The following is a 23,577-nucleotide window of genomic DNA, read 5'->3' as shown; positions in this document are numbered from 1 at the left end:
GGGCGCGGAAAAAAAAAAAAAAAAAAGTTACGGCTTTCGGAAGAAGGGGCGCGGAAAAAAAAAAAAAAAAAAAAAAAAAAAAAAAAAATCGCCCGGGGTGAGGGGGGTTAAGAAATGCATGGATTTTTTATTTTTATTTTTTGAAACCACATTAGTGATGCACATTGTATCATTTAAAACACATTGGGGATGGTTTAATATAAAAAATGACAGATGGGGACTTATGAGTAGACCCACACTGAAGAGCAGATTTGGATGCCTGGCCTTGGGGGTTTAGAGATCACTTTGGAGACAGGATGATACTACCTGTCATAGGAGGTGCTTGAAGCTGGATGTGACATTGTGGTGGGAGTGCTGTATATGAGAATACTAAACTGAGGTGTTGTGGGAGCCCCTGGATTATTGTGTACTTGTGTGATGTCTGTGGAAAACCTTTGGCTGTCATACTGGTAATGAGGATCAGGGTGCCACCACTGTGAGGTGGCGGGAGCCGGATGTAGCTCTCAACCCTCTCAGCTGTATGTGGCTGAAGGCCAGAAATGTTAGGGATTGCTGTAGAAATAAGACTTTGAATGATGAAAAATGTCTTCGTGTAAATTTGTATTTCTTTTTAGGTTATTTAGATATACTGAAAAGCCAACTTGCTATGGACAATATTAGGCACTTTATTTCGGAGCAGAACATTTCTTCATTGAGGACTGCTTTCTGTAACTTATTGTAAGTATAATGCCAAATTCTTGCAGACAGATTGTAATTTTAGGCCTTTATAGAATGACTAAAGGCTCTGCAGCTGTTACAGTGAATCACACTCTTGCCATTACCAAAATATATATATGGCCAGCTGGAGAAGGGGGGAAAAAAAAAAAAAAAAAAAAAAAAAAAAAAAAAAAGTTGAACTCCACCTTATATTTACACTGTCCACTTCTAAAACAGTCTAAGGGTACCGTCACACTAAACGACGTACCAGCAATTCCGACCACGATACGACCTGGTCAGGATCGCTGGTACGTCGCTACAGGGTCGCTTGTGAGCTGTCAAACAGTCAGATCTTCCCAACGACGCAGCAACGATACGGTGACCCATAAAGACCTCTACAACGATACGGCGGTCGCTGGGAGCCTGTCACATAGCACGATTCAAATCTTGATTAGTAACATAGGCGTGCATCTACATTGCCTTTTTCGCGCCCCCTCTGCTCTGATTGGTGGTCGTAACTGCGTTGTGACTGGGCGGCCTTGCCTTTAGAGAAGACAACATAATAGCGCTTCCATCCTTCTCCATCCTACAGTCCCGATGCAGAATGGAATGTATTACGATCTGCTGCTACACGCGGTCCGGGACAAGTGAATTCAGCTTTCTAAAATGTACAGAGATCTACAAACCAGAACAAAGGATGGAAGTGGCCAATCCGAACACATCAATCGGAACAGAGAGTGCGGAAAAGAACAAAGATGCACGCCTACTTGAGTCGCGAACGAGGTCGTTGAGTAAGGTGTCAAACACATTGATGCGTACTGCCCTGCAGGAGTCGACGCCCAAAAAATGAACCAGAACAGTGTGTAACGATCAGCGATTTCACAGCAGGGGCCAGGTCGCTGCTTAGTGTCACACATAGCGAAAGTCACTGGTACGTCCCAAAACCTGTGACTTAGCAGCGATCTCGCTATGTGAGAGTACCCCTAAGTCTATTAATGTATGATATCTAAAAAGGCAATCTGTCAGAAGGATTTCACCCCTAAACTATTTAAATGTGCATGTAGCTCTTTCAAACACGAGCCCAACAACACCTTTACTTGGCCAGTCCCTTCCTATGTTACTGAGAAATTAGTGTTTGAATTGATATGCAAATGAGGCTAAAGATCTGAAGCCTTTGTCACTGTAGCTCCACCTCCTTGCTTGACTGGAATCTGTAACTTTAACCAATCAGAAGGGGGGGGCAATGGCTATTGTATAGAACTGGAGTGACAGGTTTCAGATCTTCAGCCATATTCAAATACTGATTTCTCAGTAATGAAGAAACAGGCTGGCCATGTAATGGTATTGCGGGATTAGTCTTTGAAAGAGCTACATTGTGCATAGTTTGCATTGTGAAATCCTGCCAACAGATTCCCTTTAAGTTTTATTAAAGGGGTTGTTCAGTCACACCATATTGATGACCTTTCCAAGGGATTGTTCATCAATATAACAGTGGTGGGGGCCAACACCCACCAATCAGCTGTTACTTGCTCCATCAGCAACCGGATGTAAAGGAGATGTAAAGAATCATTCCCTACCCATCATGTTACCAGACAGTCCCTTTAACCTCTTCATGAACAATGATGTAGATGTATGTCAACAGCCTTGTCTCTACCTTTGATGTGTGCTCACTCGCCAAGCCTGCACCTTTCCCAACACTTGACAGCTGATATAATCAGCAGTCAAGTGCCTCCGAGATCCACCCGCAGGTGTTAACCAGTTAAATGTCACTGTCACTGACAGCGGCGTTCACCACACTCTAACAGGAAGCACGTCACTGATCCCGCCCATTGATGTAATCGCAGGGCGCTAATGGGTTGTCATGACAGCCTACGGTCAATTGATGATCCCGATGCTTTTCAATCACAATCATCATGTGAATGCCGGCTGCGAGCCAGCATTCATAGGAGATCATGATCTTTGCTAAACCGACCAGTTCTGATGTACTACTCTGAGACACCGTGATCATACCACAGCTGATGGGCAGGGGAGGAAGCAAAAAAGAATATACAGATAGCACAGCAGGGGATCATAGATAATTCTTTTTGTGGGGTAAAGCATTTTTCCTGCCTTTTAATAATATATTATTAATAATATTAATATGCAATTCCATGCTGTATTTGTGTAGTCTTACTTCCTCCCATGCCCACGTGATGTGGAATGATCAGACCATGCCCCTGTAAAGTCAGACACAGCCATTACACAGTACATAGCAGGGACATATATACAAGATTATCGCCACACAGGAACTTTTTTAAATGAAATCCAATTGTGAAAATTATTATTATTCCAAGAACTATTGATCAAAATTAAATTTTGTTCGTGGGAAAATTCCTTTAATAAACCAGACACCAATAAAACACTGTGGGGTTGGGGGCTGTATGATGCAGATTGGGTTTCTTCTGCACTTTTCTCTTGTATAAAAACCTAAGTAAATAAAGACTGCAAGAACCCATTTGCTTTCTCCAAAGGAAAGACATGGGAGTAGATTTTAAGTTTCCCAACACCATTTGCTGGTATTTGTATTACAATGTTATCCTTGCCATTTCCCCCCCTCAAAAACAGCTACCATTTAGCCTCAAATTACAAATTAAACCTAGCACATGCTTAGGGGAATCCTTTTCCCTTACTCATTTGGTAAAGACTTTACCATATGTGATGTAGAAGCTGCAACCAGATAACAACCCTTCATATAATGGAAGTCATAATGCTGCCACGTGAACATCTTCCAACATGGCAGTCATCAGACACAAACATTTTACCCCAACCAAACCCGCATTCTGATATCTCGAAAAGTTGACCTAAAGTGCCTGGAAATTAGCCATCATACCTCTTGTTTTGCTGCCACTTGCATATATTGGATCAGTGCACTTTTTATTAGTCTCCCAAGTGATTGTAACTAGAGTTGAGCGCGTACCTATTAATACTCGCTATACTTCTAACAAGTACTGTCTACTAATGGCATATTTGTTCCAAATATCGTGTGCAATGCAAGTCAATGGGGACAAACTTGCAAAGTAACGAATGACCCGAATGCCGCACTATTCGCTACTCGCACGAATAGTACACCACTCGGGTTACTCGTTACTGTGTGAATTTTTCCCCACTGACTTGCATGGCACACGCTATTTGGAATGAATACGCGAGTATTAGACAGTACTAGTTATCAGTATAGAGAGTACGAATAGTTAGGTACTCGCCCAACTCTAGTTGTAACACAGTCAGGAAGAATGCTGTTGAACCAAGCCTTTCCTAAGGCTATGTGCGCAGGTTGCGTTTTTTTCCCCACGTTAATGCTGCACTTTGAACTGCAGCGTTTCAGTGCCAAATTGCATGCGTTCGGTTTGCCCAGTAAAATCTATGAGAAGTCCGAAAATTCAATGCGCATGCTGCGTTTTTGGATGCCAAAAATCTCTGCGGAAAAAAAGCAGCATGTCACTTTTGTGCATTGTAGCTGCGTTCTCCACCCATTGAAATCAATGATATGGGTCAAAACACATTCCACATGCTTTTTTGACAAGCAAAACGCAGGTCTTTTCAGTCTCTCTCTGTCACTGTCAGTCAATCTTTCTGTCTGTGGATATCGGTCAATCTCCTGCTGTCTGTCAGACACACCCCCACGCTTAGTGACAGATGTCTCACTGCAACCAATCACAGCCGCCGGTGGGCGGGTCTATATCGTGCAGTAAAATAAATAATTAAAAAACAAAAAAAAAAAAAAAAACATCGTGTGGTCCCCCCGATTTTAATACCAGACAGGGTAAAACCACACGGCTGAAGGCTGGTATTCTCAGGATGGGGATCTCCACGCTCTCAGCTCTGCTACATGAAGCTGACAGGAGCGGTCACAGACCAGACCGCTGTCAGCTCCACGCAGCAACTAAAGTGAGCCGCACGATCAGCGATGACGTCAGGTTACCCACGGCCACCGCTGGATCCTCCAACTGTGACAGCAAGTCACCCGAGTGACTGACGTGAGCTGTGCGATCAGCGATGATGTCACAGGTGAGTTGCGGTCTCAGGTGGAGGACTCCAGCTGGCCGAGGGTAACCTGAGTGACGGCAGCGCTAATCACGCTGCTCACTTCAGTCACTGGTGAGTTCTTCACGAGTGACCGCTAATCAGGACGCGAGACAGACAGAGCCGAGGGATGACAATGAAGTCGGGTGAAATTCATCCGAGTTCATTCTCATTGCGCGACTCTCAATATCGTGGGACCGCACTGCAAAAAAATGCATCCAAAACGCATGCGTTTTGGATGTATTTTTTTGACAAACGCAGTGTTTACAGTTCTGAGGGTGCGTTCTTTTCCGCACTGCACAGAACACAACGTGCGCACATACCCTAACTTTCTATTGGTATGGGAATGAATAGCATGGATGGTGCTGCCATGTCCATCTGGAGAAAGGAAGGAGGGACGTGGATCAGACTTTCCAAACTTTTCCCTATGCTGCTGTGGCATTTGTTTTGGGACTGAAGAAAAACGAGGTGACAATGACTGACCAAAACAGCACAAAATGTGTTGGGACTGAATCATTGCTTTGAAGGGGTTAGCTAGCTTACAAACCGTATTTTCATTACTATTATAAAATTTTGAGCTAATACAGCGAGTCCAACTTCTCAGAATCTTCGTTTCATGAGCAGTGGAGTGAGGCTACAAAAACAGACTATGTTCTGTATAAGAAGGACCTTTACTTACAAGAACCTAAACTATTGATTTGAACGGCATACTTCATACTTATTCAGCACCATTTAGTTTGCCCAATTACTTCTCCATACTCTAAGTAACATGCAAGTTTATACAAGCCAAGTGCTATCTATCCTCTAAAAACATAGTAAGAACAAGTGGGTCAAGTTAGGGTATCAACAATTGTTCCATTGGTTGAAAATTATTCATCCTCTTACAGGGCAATGAGTAGTACGTAGTGGTGATTGCAAACACTTTCAGAAATGGTCATTCATTATACTGTATAAATTGGCCTTTAACTTATGCAGCATCATCATCGTATTGATCCACCTGTCTCCCCGCTACTCCCCGACCTCTCCTCTCTGCCAATCCCTTCACTGGCTTCCCATTGCCCAATGACTCCAGTTCAAAACCCTAACCATGACCTACAAAGCCTTCCACAACCTGTCACCTCCCTACATCTGTGACCTAGTCTCCTGGTACTTACCTGCACGTAACCTTCGATCCTCACAAGATCTCCTTCTCTACTCCCCTCTCATCTCCTCTCCCCACCATCACATCCAATACTTCTCTTCTGCCTCCCCCATACTCTGGAATGCTCTACCACAACATATCAGACTCTCGCCCACCCTGACAAGCTTCAAAATTAACCTGAAGACACACCTCTTCAGACAAGCCTACAGCCCGAGACACACCTCTTCCGACAAGCCTACAGCCTGCCGTAACCCTCAGACTGATACAGCGCCGCACAACCAGCTCTACCCTCACCTACTGTATCCTCACTCAACCCTTGTAGACTGTGAGCCCTTACGGACAAGGTCCTCTCCTCCTGTACCTGTCTGTGACTTCTGATTATTGTACTTGTCCATACTATGTATACCCCTTTTCACATGTAAAGCGCCATGGAATAAATGGTATAATAATAATAAATAAAAAAAATAAATTTTTATTTACAAACATCAGTACCACTGTCCCAATTAGAGCTCAATCTAAAATTCCATAGCAGTAGGCTTTTCAAACGAGAGAAGAAACCATAGGAAAAATACATGCAAACATGGGGACAACATGCAAACTCCTTGCAGCGTTTTGAATTCAGGACCCCAGTAAAATTGTACAATCTCCACATATGTGGCCACCACTGGACATGTACATCATTGTCAGCTCTAATGCTGCTAAAGTAAATCGCAGAATTATATGCACTGTATATTTCAGCTTCTTCGTATGTTTAATTTCTGGCAAATTGGGGGAGCGGATGTTCTATACAATTAACATCTGAATTCCTTACATGGCAAAACTCCTTCACTCTAGATGCCCTGTTTTGGCTTGGAATATAGAAATCCCCATGGGGTCTGCCTTTAGCTCCCAGGCACAGGGTTAAGTACTGCAGCAGATTTTCTTTTTCAGGCTGTTTTTTTGCCATGACTACTTTCTCACTACTGCACCTTCTGGGCAGTGCCAACAGTTTAGAAATATGGGCAACATGCCTACATTATGTAATAACACACACTATACAGGTCATCTGCTAAAAAGAGGGGAAATATGTGTGTTAAAATACATCAGAGGGAGCCTTGCAACAGACTTTATTAAACTCAAAAGCAATCAGTCTAGCGGGGAACACTTGAAAACGCTTTTGGCTTGCAGCTGTCTTATGCTGCCAATAATGTGTGTAACTGGAAGCATTTCAAACAAAATTGCCGCTAAAGTCAAAATGAACATAATTGGGATCTACAGGATATTTGCTTCAGATAACAAAGGCAGCTGAAAGAGAAACATCTGCACAAAATAAAAAAGTTCAGACAAACTAATATATATTTAATATACAAACATTCACGCACATGCAGTTCTCGGAAGGTTTTCCCCAGTTTAGCGATCACATTATTAATCTACAACCACTATTCCCACCTAGGATTGTTACCAAGCAGATATGCAAATATAGTGGAATTTAGAAGACAGACATGCCTATGAACAACCCAAAAGTCAATAGCCAGCAGAAAACGTCTAGTTGCATGATGTCCCCGACTCCTAGGAGCCATGCAGTTAACAGTAGTATGTGGTAAACATCTGTAAAGTTACCAATTCCCCATCTAGGCCACCAGGCTCCAAAAACATCAACAAAAACTGCAATAGAAGTGAGTGACCGTGAAATAAAGAAACACTGTTCAAGTGACGGAAGTCAGACAAGATCTTGGAAATGGTGACACTTTAAAACCAAAACAACTGAAATAACACACCACGTTTTTGATCTGCAATCTGTTGAAAGTGGCTGTCATTCCAAAGACTGCCTTGTCACCAATAAACCCAGCAGATAATTGCTCACTTATCTGCAAGCTAGAGACCATGCTTGGATGGCCAAGGAAATCTGATCACTTTGTTACCTTCAAAACATAACACTACCAAAGTAAAAAAGCAGAACAGAATGCAGCATTGCCACAAAGCGGTGTGCTCAAAGCGTAATGTGAAACAGGATAGGGAAAAACAAACAAATAACATGGGATACAATCTGGTTTTCTAAAGTAACTTGAAAGAACAGTCCAATACAAGCCAAACATTTCATGAAAACAGAGCATTACATGAGCCTTGAAATGTTTACATCTGTGATTAGCAGACTTACAGGCACTAAATCTCATTGAACGCCACAATGGTTGATGGGATCTATGGAAATTCACTATGCATGAGTGCATCCTTAAGGTACCATCACACTAAGCGACGCTCCAGCGATCCCACCAGCAACCTGACCTGGCAGGGGTAACCAACCCGATATTTACCTTGGTTACCAGCGCCCGCCGCTCTCAGCTGTCAGTGCCGGCTCCCTGTTCTCTGCACTCCTAGCCACAGTACACATCGGGTTAATTACCCGATGTGTAGTCTGGCTATGTGTGCAGGGAGCAGGAAGCCGGCACTGACTGCGTGAGAGCGGTGGGCGCTGGTAACCAAGGTAAGGGCTTTTTGGTTACCCACTGTTTACAGTGGTTACCAGCGTCCGCAGAAGCCGGCTCCTCCTGCCTGCACATTTAGTTGTTGCTCTGTCGCTGTCACACACAGCGATCTGTGCTTCACAGCGGGACAGCAACAACTAAAAAATGGTCCAGGACATTCAGCAACAACCGGCGACCTCACAGCAGGGGCCAGGTTGTTGCTGGATGCCACACACAGCAACATCACTAGCAACATCGCTGTTACGTCACAAAAGTCGTGCCTCAGCAGCGATGTCGCTTAGTGAGACGTGGCCTTTACTTTGCTCCATCAGCAAATGTGAGGGTAAATAAGGATGTAAAAGGAACCTGTCACTTGCCACAGGAAAAAATAATCAGAGCCTGTCTGCACAATTGCAACCAGGTAGATTTGCTTCTGAAACACTGTAGCATGGCAGAGAAGGTATAGTGAGAAGATATGGCCAGGTACCATAGCCAGAGATGAGACCAGTCCAGCGCCACCCATAGATCACTATGGGAGAGACAGTCAGCACTCTGAGGCGCTGAGGGAAGCCAGCTGAGGGTGGCACCGGACTAGTCTTATAAGGCCAGGCGCTGATTTATCCTGTCCATGGTTTATGCAGAATGAAGTAACAGATTCCCTTTAAACATGCCAGATGCTTTCTCCACTAAAGCTGCTAAAAGACACATGTATGTAAACCATTTTCTAATGAATCTTCCCATAAATCATTACCTGTAGAGCTACAAAAAAAAAACCTTATTTCAACAGATAGGTTTGAAAACCTGTCACCCTTCTTTCTGTGTAATCATATGCGGGGTGATAGATGGTATTTTATTACAAGACACTTTACCTTTGGGCTAGTTTCATACAATAGTAAAAAGGTTCATTTTTTTGCTACATTAGGCCACATGCACACTGAGTTTATTACCCCAGTATCTGTAACCATAACCAGGAGGGAGTATAAAATACAGAAGTGGAGCCCATGTTTCTATTCTGCTTTTCCTCTGATTGCTCCACTCCTGGTTTTGGCTACAAATACTGAGGCAAAAAAGTCACAAAATACTTACATTACTTTCCCACAATAAGTTTTTGATGTTGTAGAAATTAGGTTGTGGGTTTTTTTTCACTGCCTTTTTGAGTTTTTTTTTTAGATATGCCATGTTCCACGTAAAGCTGCTTTATTTCCCATACTTCCTGGTAGTTGGTTTTGATAAAACGTCATGTTTTTATTTCATGCTTTATTAGTGCATTTCCGCTGTAGAAACATACTGTGCGTTTGTTCAGCATTTGTTTTGGAATATTGCAAGTTCATGGGTGGAAAATCAGTACAGAAAATTTAACATACCCGCAAAAGAGATTTACATATTGTGGATTTGAAACCCGCACCACAAGTTAGTTTTTTTTTTTTTTTATCCATATAAACTAACAAAAAACAAAACTCATTGGGCAAGATTTTTATAAATCCCATCCAATTTGTTAAAACTGTAAGGCTATGTGTCCACGGGAGAATGTATAAAAATCCGCACCAAAATCCGCGGTAAATCCGCACCTTTGAAAAGGTGCGGATTTTGCGGGAAAGCTGCGGATTTTGATGCAGAAAAATCTGCAGCTTTCCCGCAAAATCCGCACCTTTTCAAAGGTGCGGATTTACCGCGGAATTGCCGCGGATTTTGGTGCGGATTTTTTTTTTTCTTCCCAATTTTAAAGCCAAAATCCGGATGAAAATCCGCAACAATAATTGACATGTTGCAGATTTTTCCGGACGAAAATCCGCACGATTTCCGCTGTGGAAGAATACGCAGCGTGGACACAGCATTTCCAAAATGCCATAGAAATGGCGGGGGAGTAGCTGTGCTGCAGATTTTCGGGAAATCCGCGGCTTTTCCGCGAGAAATCCGCGGCAAAATCCGCGCATTTTCCGCAGCGTGGGCACATAGCCTAAGACATTGCGATTTTGAAGCAACAAAAACTCATCGTGGGACACAGCCTTGGGGAGAACGTGTCATCAGGATCATGCATGGTGAAATAAAAGGTATGGCCATAATGGCACTGTAATACGGATTTAATAGATATGTTCAGTCAAGAAATCTGTAGCCTGGTTTTTGTTAAATTATTATACATTTTTGGGACTGTGGTTTTCAGGTCTGCACCAGCCCCTCCACTGCCTCTAACATCTATCTTTTTCCTCATATTTTGCACTGGCACCGTCCCAGCTGTGGGTGGTATTTGTGCAGATCAACCTCTCGGAAATATTCAGTAAAATGACACCAGTGGTGGCGTATGCACAGATTTTATTTCAGCTCAATGATGAGGAAAGATCTCATGTACTATTTTACTTAAGACACCCCCCAAGAAGTCAATCTCCGCATGCACCATTTCACTAAAGCCCACCTCTAGATTGACTGTGCAAGCTCTACCCATGGCATGGAATGCACCAGAGCAAAATTTCAAAGAAGAATATCAAGACCCCAGATGCAGCGGAGAAGTGCTGGTCCAGAGCTGAAGACCCTATCCACAGTTCTGCCCTGTCTCTAATAAATCAGTATAACAGCGCCATCATGGCTTTACCTTTAGATTATCATGCATGAACCTGATGACAGGTTTTCTTTAACACTAGAAGTCCCAGAGAGGGGTCATTTGACATTTCTACCATTGGAACCCTATGGAGCTCGAAATTCCTGGGACTTCTAGTGTTAAAAGCTGTATGGCATGGCTCAAAGGTCTATTGACTCAACTGGTATATGAAAGGAAGCTGCCATTCTAGGTCAGTAGACCTGTGATTGGACTGAGAATCAAAAATGAGCACTTGTTACACTCATGTTAAACTAGCCTTGAATTTAGTCTTATGAAAGTGTTGGTACAGAATTCTCATCTCAAAGACTGTACGGGCGCTCGGTGCATCATGGCGTGGCCAAACATTTAAGTGCACTTTCCCACTTGCTTGTTTTCTATCTATTCCCCACCCTTGTTTGATTCGGATTGAAAGTTCTTTTTTTTTTTTTTTTTTTTTTTTAATACAGAAGAAAGGGGGTAGGTATAGAGAGAAAAAAAAAAGCTGTTAGGAAGGTGCACCTAAATGTTTGGCATAGCCACGATGCACGGAGCACCTGTAGTTTGGTCATTCTGTGCCGACACAGACCCTTTAATATTCATCAGATTCAAAAACATTTCTCATCTACTACATACGAGGTTTTTATGACCTTATTCCCACACATGGTTGGAGAGCAAGGGGAGAACATACTATTTACTCAGACAAACTGGCAAATTGAATGGGCTCATCCACATGCGACTGTGCATAACCGCAAAAGAAGAAAAATCCTCAGATGTCAGCCTTGGATGTAAACAGGTAGTCTCATGTCCAACACATGTGAACCTACTATAAATTGTTCAACAGCAAAATCAATTCTAGATTTCTCATTCTTGTTTGAATATCTACACCTAACAGGTGACATCTGGGTTAATAAAATACTAAACCTTCCAAGCCAAAACAATGATTTGCTCTTGGTACATACAAGTGTCAACTAAGCAGAAGGCTCAGCAAAGCTCTTCACACAGGAGCAAGCTCTATGATTAAAATGTGATAAACACATAGCACGTGACTGTATAGGCCTTTAATGGTGGGCTACTATATGTTTTGACCAATAGTTTGCATGAAAATAATGAGTCATTAAGTTACATATGCCGGGCTGCTAAACAGCTTTAAAATTCTCCTGATTCTGCACTTGGTAATGTCAGATGGGTAATATATTTTGGTTGGATTCCTAGGTTATTGGGGGGGCTGAAAACATTGCACTAGTCGAGACTGATCTAGAGCTCCATGCTGACTTTTGTAAAGCTAGGCAGTTCTATAGAGCCAGAAGAGCATACATTATTTTAGATTAAGCTATATGCACTGTGCAAAGTCCCCAGAGCATATCATTCATAAAGGCTCAGAACAGCAAGCACTCCATTACTTGGCATCTGTACTTTGTAAAGGTCTCCACCATGCACATTACTAAATATTACAATATACATGGAAATGCCTGTATAAGAACAAGTAAAATATATCTTTGTACCGTGTTAGCCAGTAGAGATAAAAAAAATTGTTTAAAAGAACTGAGAGTCCTCAGTTCTTTTAAACAATTTTTTTTGTATAAGAACAGATATATTGAAAACAGTTAACAGGTATATACCAAATATTACACCCTTACAGAGAACCTGACCGGTCCACGTGCCCCCAGGACCCAATTCCCTGCCTAACAGACATTACATTGGATACACAAATAGATCTTTAGAAAAAGTATTAGTAGAGTCCATTTGCGATATGAAAAGGACCCCTTTGACTAGTTGATGAGGCATAGTTTCCCCAAACTGCTTGGCCCACTTAGCATGTTATCACACCCCTGTGGGCATAACAACATGACTTACAAAAGCCAGTGTCATCATCAGCTCTATACAAAGCTTGTACATACATGCGGCTTTGCTCACTAACATCATTGAGTCTCTGAAGCCGGGTGTACGCGTCCCCGCTTTAGATAGGCACAGAAGACTGCTTACGTACAGAGAAGAGCCAAAGAACAGCCGTCTACTGCACTTCCGGTCTTGAGCACTGCGCCTCTCTGAAGACGGGACACGTACATCCAGGTTCAGAAGCGCAATTATTTTAGTGAACAAGGCCTTGCACATGTGCGAGATTTGCAGAAGGCTGTCAATAACACTGGCTCATGTTATATCATGCCCATAGGGGGCGTGATAACATTATAAGTGGGCCGACTAGTCTGTCACAACCAACACCCAAACATTGACTACACAAAGGGGTCATTTGCATAACATAAATGGACTTTAGGAATACTTTCTAAAGATCTGTGTGTGTCCAATGCAATAAAGGGCCTGTTAAGCTGGGTTTACACACAGACTTTCTAGCGATCGAACCTGCGATCTCAACCTAGCCGGGATCGCTACAAAGTCTCTGGTGAGCTGTCAAACAGGCAGACCTGGCCAACGACCTAACAGCGATCCGGACCTGCAGAGCGACTAGCTGGTCGTTGGGGACGTGTCAAAAAAGCAGGTGAACTTCACCCGACTTCATTTAATGCCGCGCGGCTCTGTGTGCCGTGTAAATAAATAAATAAATAAATAATTAAAAAATCCGGCGTGCAGTCCCCCCCTATTATAATACCAGCCAGATAAAGCCATACGGCTGCAGGCTGGTATTCTCAGGATGGGGAGCCCCACGTTATGGGGAGCCCCCCAGCCTAACAATATCAGCCAGCAGACGCCCAGAATTGCCGCATACATTAGATGCGACAGTTCTGGGACAGTACCCGGCTCTTCCCGACTTGCCCTGGTGCGTTGGCAAATCGGGGTAATAAGGAGTTATTGGCAGCCCATAGCTGCCAATAAGTCCAAGATTAATCATGTCAGGCGTCACCCCGAGATACCTTCCATGATTAATCTGTAAATTACAGTTAAAAAACACACACCCGAAAAATCCTTTATTAGAAATAAAAAACACTAACAAATTCCCTCATTACCAATTTATTACCCACAACAAAGCCCTCCTTGTCCAGCGTAATCCACGGACCTCCAGTGTCGCATCCAGCTCTGCAGCATGCAGGTGACAGGAGCAGCAGAAGACACAGCCGCTCCTGTCACCTGCACGCAGCTAATGAAGAGAGCCGTGTGATCGGCTGAGCTGTCACTGAGGTTACCTGGATCCAGCGGTGGATGCAGCGGTGGCCGCGGGTAACCTCAGTGACAGTTCAGCTGATCGCGTTACTCACCTCATTTGCTGGCGATTTCCCCTCCTCTCTCATACTCACCGATCCCCGATCACCGGCGCTGCACGGCGTTCACACTGCTCCGGCGGCTTTTCTTTTTTTGAAAAAGCCGGCCGCTCATTAAACAATCTTGTATTCCCTGCTTTCCCCGCCCACCGGCAAATGTGATTGGTTGCAGTGAGACACGCCCACACGCTGAGTGACAGCTGTGTCACTGCACCCAATCACAGCAGCCGGTGGGCGTGTCTATACTGTGCAGTAAAATAAATAAATAAATAAATAATTAAAAAATCCGGCGTGCGGTCCCCCCCTATTTTAATACCAGCCAGATAAAGCCATACGGCTGCAGGCTGGTATTCTCAGGATGGGGAGCCCCACGTTATGGGGAGCCCCCCAGCCTAACAATATCAGTCAGCAGCCGCCCAGAATTGCCGCATACATTAGATGCGACAGTTCTGGGACTGTACCCGGCTCTTCCCGATTTGCCCTGGTGCGTTGGCAAATCGGGGTAATAAGGAGTTATTGGCAGCCCATAGCTGCCAATAAGTCCTAGATTAATCATGTCAGGCGTCTCCCCGAGATTCCTTCCATGATTAATCTGTAAGTGACAGTAAATAAAACACACACGCCCGAAAAAATCATTTATTAATTAGAAATAAAAAACACAAAACACATTCCCTCATTACCAATGTATTACCCACAACAAAGCCCTCCTTGTCCGGCGTAATCCACGGTCCTCTAGCGTCGCATCCAGCTCTGCTGCATGCAGGTGACAGGAGCAGCAGAAGACACCGCCGCTCCTGTCACCTGCACGCAGCTAATGAAGTGAGCCTTGTGATCGGCTGAGCTGTCACTGAGGCTACCTGGATCCAGCGGTGGATGCAGAGGTGGCCGCGGGTAACCTCAGTGACAGCTCAGCTGATCGCGCTACTCACCTCATTTGCTGCGTGGAGCTGACCGGAGCGGCGGTGAGTAGCGCGATCAGCTGAGCTGTCACTGAGGTTACCCGCGGCCACCGCTGGATCCAGGTAACCTCAGTGACAGCTCAGCCGATCACACGGCTCTCTTCATTAGCTGCGTGCAGGTGACAGGAGCGGCTGTGTCTTCTGCTGCTCCTGTCACCTGCATGCAGCAGAGCTGGATGCGACGCTAGAGGACCGTGGATTACGCCGGACAAGGAGGGCTTTGTTGTGGGTAATAAATTGGTAATGAGGGAATTTGTTAGTGTTTTTTATTTCTAATAAATGATTTTTTCGGGCGTGTGTGTTTATTTACTGTCACTTACAGATTAATCATGGAAGGAATCTCGGGGAGATGCCTGACATGATTAATCTAGGACTTATTGGCAGCTATGGGCTGCCAATAACTCCTTATTACCCCGATTTGCCAACGCACCAGGGCAAATCGGGAAGAGCCGGGTACTGTCCCAGAACAGCCGCATCTAATGTATGCGGCAATTCTGGGCGGCTGCTGACTGATATTGTTAGGCTGGGGGGCTCCCCATAACGTGGAGCTCCCCATCCTGAGAATACCAGCCTTCAGCCGTATGGCTTTATCTGGCTGGTATTAAAATAGGGGGGGACCGCACGCCGGATTTTTTAATTATTTATTTATTTATTTTACTGCACAGTATAGACACGCCCACCGGCTGCTGTGATTGGGTGCAGTGACACAGCTGTCACTCAGCGTGTGGGCGTGTCTCACTGCAACCAATCATATTTGCCGGTGGGCGGGGAAAAGCAGGGTATACGAGATTGTTTAATGAGCGGCCGGCTTTTTCAAAAAAGGAAAAGCCGCTGGAGCAGAGTGAACGCCGTGCAGCACCGGTGATCGGGCATCGGTGAGTATGAGAGAGGGGGGGACACTTCAGTCACTCGTGGGATTAGCGGTCACCGGTGAATCCTTCACCGGTGACCGCTAATCAGGACGCTACACAGACAGAGCCGCGGAGTCGCTGTAAAGTCCCCTTTACACACTGAAACTTGCTAGCGATGCATGCTGCACAGCGGGAAACAAAGGACCTAGGAATGGTCCTGAACGATTTGTAGCGATCACAACTTCACAGCAGGGGCCAGGTCGCTGATAGGTTTCACACACTGCAATGTCGCTGGGGAGGTCGCTGTAACGTCACAAAACCGGTGACGTTACAGCGATGTCGTTTGCGATGTTGCAGTGTATAAACCCAGCTTTAGACAGGGATCTTAGATAAGAAGATACAACTACTTGTGGTTTTGGAGGGGACACAGGGGACCCAACAGGTTCTTTTTAATACCTCAACACTAATGGCAGCCTATTGTCCTGACATTAAAAGCAAAATGTCTACCTTTAGAAAACAGATTACAAGGTTCCTATAGTTATTCTGCCCCCTTTTATATCAAAATAATTAGTTTATAAAGTGGTACCTTTCAGTTTAAAAATCTTGTTAATGGTACACGGGGGCGGGCTGTCTTGTCTGTTACTGTCCCTCCTCCCGCTTTAGGCAGTCTCCCAACGCTCATTTACATACCTCAGGACGCCGCCCAGTGCATCCGATGTCTCGCGCTTGCGCTGTGCCACTGTAGCGGGACTGTGCACAGTGGGACCGCTGGTGACGTTGCGCAGGCACGAATTATGGGCGGCGCTGTGATTTTCATCAGCAAGCTCCCGCCCATAATCTCGTGCCCGCGCTTTCCCCTCTGCCTCCACTGTTCTGCGCATGCCCTGGCCAGATGATGCAACGTCACCTCTTTCCCATCTAGCCCTGGAGGAGGAAATAGATGGGAGGAGCGGAGCAGGACACCACCGATCATCTGGTCATCTTGCCAGGGCATGCACAGAATGGTGGAGGCAGAGGGGAAAGCGCGGGCACGAAATTATGGGCGGGAGCTTGCTGATGAAAATCACAGCGCCGCCCATAATTCGTGCCTGCACAACGTCACCAGCGGTCCTACTGTGCACAGTCCCGCTACAGTGGCACGGCGCAAGCGCGAGATATCGGACGCACTGGGCGGCGTCCTGAGGTATGTAAATGAGCGTTGGGGGACGGTCTAAAGCGGCAGGAGGGACAGTAACGGACAACAGACAGCCCGCCCCCGTGTACCATTAACAAGATTTTCAAACTGAAAAGGTACCACTTTATAAACTATTTATTTTTATCTAAAAGGAGGCAGAATAACTATAGGAACCTTGCTAGAATGCAGCCCAGGAGCTGCAGAAGGGGAAACTTTTAGGTTTAGGGCAAAATTACTGCTGACAGGTTCCCTTCAAGATGCACTTTTAGCCAAGACTTCAACCAACAGCTAAGGAGTATGGTCAATAACATTACAAGTTGGTTTTTTTTTTGTTTTTTTTAAAGGCAGGGTACATGATAAAAAAAAATTATTCAAGACTTCTGAACCCCACTACTTGAGTGCAGGCCACTCCTGTGGTCTCAAATGTCATTCCATTCAAGTTAACAGACATTTGCAGCCAGCCACAAGTCTCAACGGTTAGCTGAGTGAGCCAGGTCATTACTTTGTGTCCTAGTGGAGACCACCAGAGAGGCCTGCACTAGAGAATGGGGTTTAGAGATTGCAAGTACAGCTTCTTTTGATTAATAAAGTTAAGCAAAAAGATTTGGGGATGCCAGCAGGAAAGCAGAGGTGCAAAGGGCTCTGGTCCGAAATGGTGGATGGACCAGAGTCTTCCAAATCTTTTGGTCAACTCAACTACATACTCTGCCCTTTTAACAATAGTTGAACAAGCCCTTCAAGGAAATAAATGTTCAAATGATAAGGGTTATTGTCTTCCATATATCTTGATCACATATATAAGCACACATGAGCCTGTTGGTCAACATTACTCACTCAGTCATGAAGAAGTGGATTCCAGAGGTTTATATATTGGAGTAAAGAATGCATAGTGCAAGCAACTTATCAGGAAAGGCCTTCAGCCCCCCTGTCCATATTATTTGGATGGCATCAGCTGTAAGGAGTTGATTTTTAACATGAACTCAAACTAGATTTCACTGTTCCACAAAAACCGATACAGTTCAGATCACATATTGTGAAAAGCAAAAATAAACAACTAGTAAAACAAAAAATGTGCTCTGACGGCTAGCAGGGAATTTGCCATAATTACCTTTGCTAGTAATGCAGCCTCAAAGAGTACAGAAGTCACAGACTAATGAAGGTTTACTTCTCTGCCCAGCTCCCTATGGGATATTGCTGAGAACAGTTTTGGTTTTTTTTTTAGGCACACATCTGCCTCTAATCTTAATAGTTTAACTATTAACCATTCCCCTCATGCATTTTTTTCTGCTTATTCATAAAGACTCACTGGAATCCCTATTATAAAGTGGACAAACCGCAACTCCCTATACATCAGATTATAAAACATGATAAACTGTCTTCCTTGTCTGGGCTTTCTGTGGCAGAACAGATTGCATCTGTCACTTGAGGTATATAAATTGCTTTTTCCCCCCTTAATGGTCTCGGAAACATCACTTGAATCAGCCCCAGTAACAGACATTAAAAAAGACAGCATTGTGGGGCCGCCCCCAGACATTTCCCCTATTCTGTTCATAACCATCACAAATTAGAAAGATCCTGACTCAAATTCTATCCTCTAATATCGCAGCGCTGGTTGAGATTACAGCTCCTACCCCCAAAATGCATCCAGAAAACCCTTCTAGTATTTCCTGGCTCTAGGCCTGATTGCATGGAGAATAGCATCACCCACATCCTCTTCTTCCCCGTCCATCAGACCCCCAGCAAAGGTATAATGATAGATTTCTGTCTACAGGCAAAGTCACCAGAATACTGAGAGTACATTGAAGTCAGACTAAACTGAACCCGGCTTGACAGGATGATAAATGGTCCCGGTTTAATACCTCCAGCAAGAGTAAATATTGCTTAACAGAGAGGATTCCTAAAACGCTACATCATCTCGCTGTTCATAAACCTAATACATGAACAGATTCCCCAGGAACAGGACACCGAAAGCCAGGTTTTCTAAAGTTTCCACCTAAATAGTAATTTAGAATAGAAGTGTAATAAAGATGGCCAAACGAGTCTGAGCTCTCCCAGCGGGCTAGTAGATTTTCTTTACAATGGCACAAGGTTGAAACTTTGACACCTAGTTAAAGAAAATAGTGAAAGCAAAAACTTATTGGGACAGGACCACTTGTCACCAAAGTGACAGAACAGCTGAATTCCCACATCTGGAGTCACATTTGGGCAAACACTGTGAAACTCACACCCTTTATAGAATATTGGCCTGCGAATGAGACAGATGGAAGTGCTCGGCACCAAACCGCACACTTGGGTCATTATTATTATTATTATTATTTATTATTATAGCGCCATCAATTCCATGGCGCTTTATATGTGAAAGGGGTATACATAATAGGGACAAGTACATAATCATAAACAGTACAAGACACAGACTGGTACAGGAGGAGAGAGGTCCCTGCCCGCGAAGGCTCACAGTCTACAAGGGATAGGGGAGGATACAGTAGGTTAGGGTGTTAGGTCATGTATATATATCGAAAAGTACAAATAAGGTCCATTTAGAAAACAGAGTTAGGAAGTGGTGCCCGCGTGTACCCACCCTGTCAAGTACAATATGCTGGAGTGCACAGTGGAGGGCAGTTTCAGATATAGAGTGCAATGGGAAACCACTTATCCCCAGAAAGGCTGACGTCCACCCAACCGCCCCTCCTCAATTCTCTGGCTTCTAATCAATCATGTTGTTCCAAGACTTCTCTAGCACTAAGCGAGAATCAATAAATGAATTAAAATGCATTCTCCCCGCAGAGAGGTCAGCATGTACAGGAAAATGCCTCTACTTTACCTAAACATTATGGGAAGATTAGATAGTTTGCGTTAATTGCTCAACATGGCCTTATCCACAATAAGGCTGGAATCATACGTGCAGGTTTCAGAGCCAGATATGAATACAAAAGAGAAATTATTGCATGTTCTCAGTGAGAGGAACAAAATTATAATCTTGTGATACCTTTTAATGGCTAACGAAAAATGGAGGATACCAGAATATACACTAAAAATACAAAACAGAAGAAACAGAGCTTTCCTTCATACTTTTCCTTTAAGCCATTTGGCGCAATAGACCAGCCCAAAGTTAGTGTTATAGTGAAGATACAGCTTCCGGTACCAATGCCAACCCGCTAAACAGATGCCAGGGCCAGCAATGCAAGCATTTGGCTAGTAAAGAAGCCATGAGCCAAAGCGGACACATCTGGTAAGCATTGGCTGGAAGGTGGCAGATCGGAAAGAAAGGTAAAGGACAAAGTTTCATGTGATCAGCAATATATGGCTTCTAGAAGCAACCAACGGCCACAAAAAAAAATTAAAAATAAAAAGGAAAATATGTAAGGATCATATTTTTGGAGTCTCATTGACTATTTGTGTATAATTTTCAATTAAGGTACAACCGATCTGGTGAAAATCAGCAATTGTGGCGGACACTAGCACTAAATCCTTGGCGTCATACGTGACATGGCGGCGTCACATTCCCCCTCCAGGTCCGGTAGAGTAGCAGTTGCCTTGGATTACCTGTGACAGCCCTAAGCCCAGCGGACGCCGCAGGACGCTGGCTTTTCTGGGGTCTCCACATCTGCTTTTTCTCTCCAGCACTGTAGAGGGGCTCCAGCCCAGCATTACTAGAAGTGTTCTCGCTTAAGCCTCCTTTACATCCCCTTAGGGAACAGCTTTTCCAACAAGAGAGGATTTTCCAGCTCATTCATTCTGACACATTTCCAATACACGGGATTACATTTATTTCGGAGTGTTTTCACATCCCAACACACGAACTATGACAGACAAAGCCAATCACATTCCCCAGCCTTGAACCCATGATGCTCATTTAGTAGACATGTGATTTAGCCATCAGTCTCATCCCCCATCACTTCCCCAAGGGGATGCCATTTACTTGCAAGAAGATCAACAGCTCTATTATATGGTTAACACTACCCGGCGCCAGATGAGGCTGTCACACTCTGGGGAACACTCATTTCTGCACCGATGGCCATAAACTATCCGTTTAATGACTTGAGGAGGCTAATAACCTCATTGTAGAGCGCCAGGAGCTCATAACTCAGGCTATGGGCGCTGTGGCCACACGTGGCCGGCAGGGGGAGCTGCAGAGCAGCGGGACTCCGAGGAGTGAAGGGTTAATGCAGCAACTGGTGCCCAAACTGAGGTGAAGCGAGTGTGTGCTCCGGGCAGCGCGTCCCGTTACACTAATGCAGTCTGGAAGGAATGTGTAGGGGACAGAGCTCCGGGTGGCGGACATTCCTCACACATCCCCCTCCAGACACTGCACAGACGAGCTCCAGCGCAAACTGAGGAGAGTTACCAATGTGACCAGCGGCACCACAAACACCAGCTTAGCAAGCAAGCAGCGACCTACCATTGAGTGTGTGCAGCAGTGTCCCGGCCGTGCTGTGCACTCCTGTCACCGCTCCCCAGCACTGCGCTGTAGGTGCGCGCACTCCTCACTGACTGCTGCCTGCTCCGACACTGCGGCCAGCTCGGCACTCAGCTGCCGTGACAAGAGCTCCCTGCCTGCTCATTGGCTGAGAGCTGCGTGCCTCAGCCAATCAGCGCACAGAGTCAGCTGTGTCCCCGCAGGACGCGGCTGGTCAACTCTTCACTGTAGAAGAGTAAAGTCCTCCTCACTATGGAGCACGACTATCATGGGTAGATGGGCATCTAAGCGGGCATGGGAGGGTAAGGAGAAAGCCTGGAATCACAACAGTCACAGCTGTCAGATGGGCATCTAAGCGGGCATAGGAGGGTAAGGAGAAAGCCTGTAATCACAACAGTCACAGCTGTCAGATGGGCATCTAAGCGGGCATAGGAGGGTAAGGAGAAAGCCTGTAATCACAACAGTCACAGCTGTCAGATGGGCATCTAAGCGGGCATAGGAGGGTAAGGAGAAAGCCTGTAATCACAACAGTCACAGCTGTCAGATGGGCATCTAAGCGGGCATAGGAGGGTAAGGAGAAAGCCTGTAATCACAACAGTCACAGCTGTCAGATGGGCATCTAAGCGGGCATAGGAGGGTAAGGAGAAAGCCTGTAATCACAACAGTCACAGCTGTCAGATGGGCATCTAAGCGGGCATAGGAGGGTAAGGAGAAAGCCTGTAATCACAACAGTCACAGCTGTCAGATGGGCATCTAAGCGGGCATAGGAGGGTAAGGAGAAAGCCTGTAATCACAACAGTCACAGCTGTCAGATGGGCATCTAAGCGGGCATAGGAGGGTAAGGAGAAAGCCTGTAATCACAACAGTCACAGCTGTCAGATGGGCATCTAAGCGGGCATAGGAGGGTAAGGAGAAAGCCTGTAATCACAACAGTCACAGCTGTCAGATGGGCATCTAAGCGGGCATAGGAGGGTAAGGAGAAAGCCTGTAATCACAACAGTCACAGCTGTCAGATGGGCATCTAAGCGGGCATAGGAGGGTAAGGAGAAAGCCTGTAATCACAACAGTCACAGCTGTCAGATGGGCATCTAAGCGGGCATAGGAGGGTAAGGAGAAAGCCTGTAATCACAACAGTCACAGCTGTCAGATGGGCATCTAAGCGGGCATAGGAGGGTAAGGAGAAAGCCTGTAATCACAACAGTCACAGCTGTCAGATGGGCATCTAAGCGGGCATAGGAGGGTAAGGAGAAAGCCTGTAATCACAACAGTCACAGCTGTCAGATGGGCATCTAAGCGGGCATAGGAGGGTAAGGAGAAAGCCTGTAATCACAACAGTCACAGCTGTCAGATGGGCATCTAAGCGGGCATAGGAGGGTAAGGAGAAAGCCTGTAATCACAACAGTCACAGCTGTCAGATGGGCATCTAAGCGGGCATAGGAGGGTAAGGAGAAAGCCTGTAATCACAACAGTCACAGCTGTCAGATGGGCATCTAAGCGGGCATAGGAGGGTAAGGAGAAAGCCTGTAATCACAACAGTCACAGCTGTCAGATGGGCATCTAAGCGGGCATAGGAGGGTAAGGAGAAAGCCTGTAATCACAACAGTCACAGCTGTCAGATGGGCATCTAAGCGGGCATAGGAGGGTAAGGAGAAAGCCTGTAATCACAACAGTCACAGCTGTCAGATGGGCATCTAAGCGGGCATAGGAGGGTAAGGAGAAAGCCTGTAATCACAACAGTCACAGCTGTCAGATGGGCATCTAAGCGGGCATAGGAGGGTAAGGAGAAAGCCTGTAATCACAACAGTCACAGCTGTCAGATGGGCATCTAAGCGGGCATAGGAGGGTAAGGAGAAAGCCTGTAATCACAACAGTCACAGCTGTCAGATGGGCATCTAAGCGGGCATAGGAGGGTAAGGAGAAAGCCTGTAATCACAACAGTCACAGCTGTCAGATGGGCATCTAAGCGGGCATAGGAGGGTAAGGAGAAAGCCTGTAATCACAACAGTCACAGCTGTCAGATGGGCATCTAAGCGGGCATAGGAGGGTAAGGAGAAA

General features: G+C 45.2%; 1 protein-coding gene across 1 annotated transcript in view; it reads right to left on the bottom strand.

Annotated features, from left to right (window-relative positions):
- Positions 1–21,603, bottom strand: part of PRICKLE1 (prickle planar cell polarity protein 1) — a 101,312-nt gene extending 79,709 nt beyond the window's left edge. Inside the window, exon 1 of the mRNA XM_075344980.1 lies at positions 21,505–21,603. The gene's annotated coding sequence lies outside the window, so the exon portion shown is untranslated. The remainder of the gene's footprint in view (positions 1–21,504) is intronic.
- Between the last annotated feature and the right edge of the window lie 1,974 nt (positions 21,604–23,577).

Source organism: Anomaloglossus baeobatrachus, chromosome 4, assembly GCF_048569485.1.
Source record: "Anomaloglossus baeobatrachus isolate aAnoBae1 chromosome 4, aAnoBae1.hap1, whole genome shotgun sequence".
NCBI lineage: Eukaryota > Metazoa > Chordata > Amphibia > Anura > Aromobatidae > Anomaloglossus > Anomaloglossus baeobatrachus.
The sequence above is the reverse complement of the archived record's forward strand: the minus strand, read 5'-3'. Positions and strand labels throughout refer to the sequence as shown.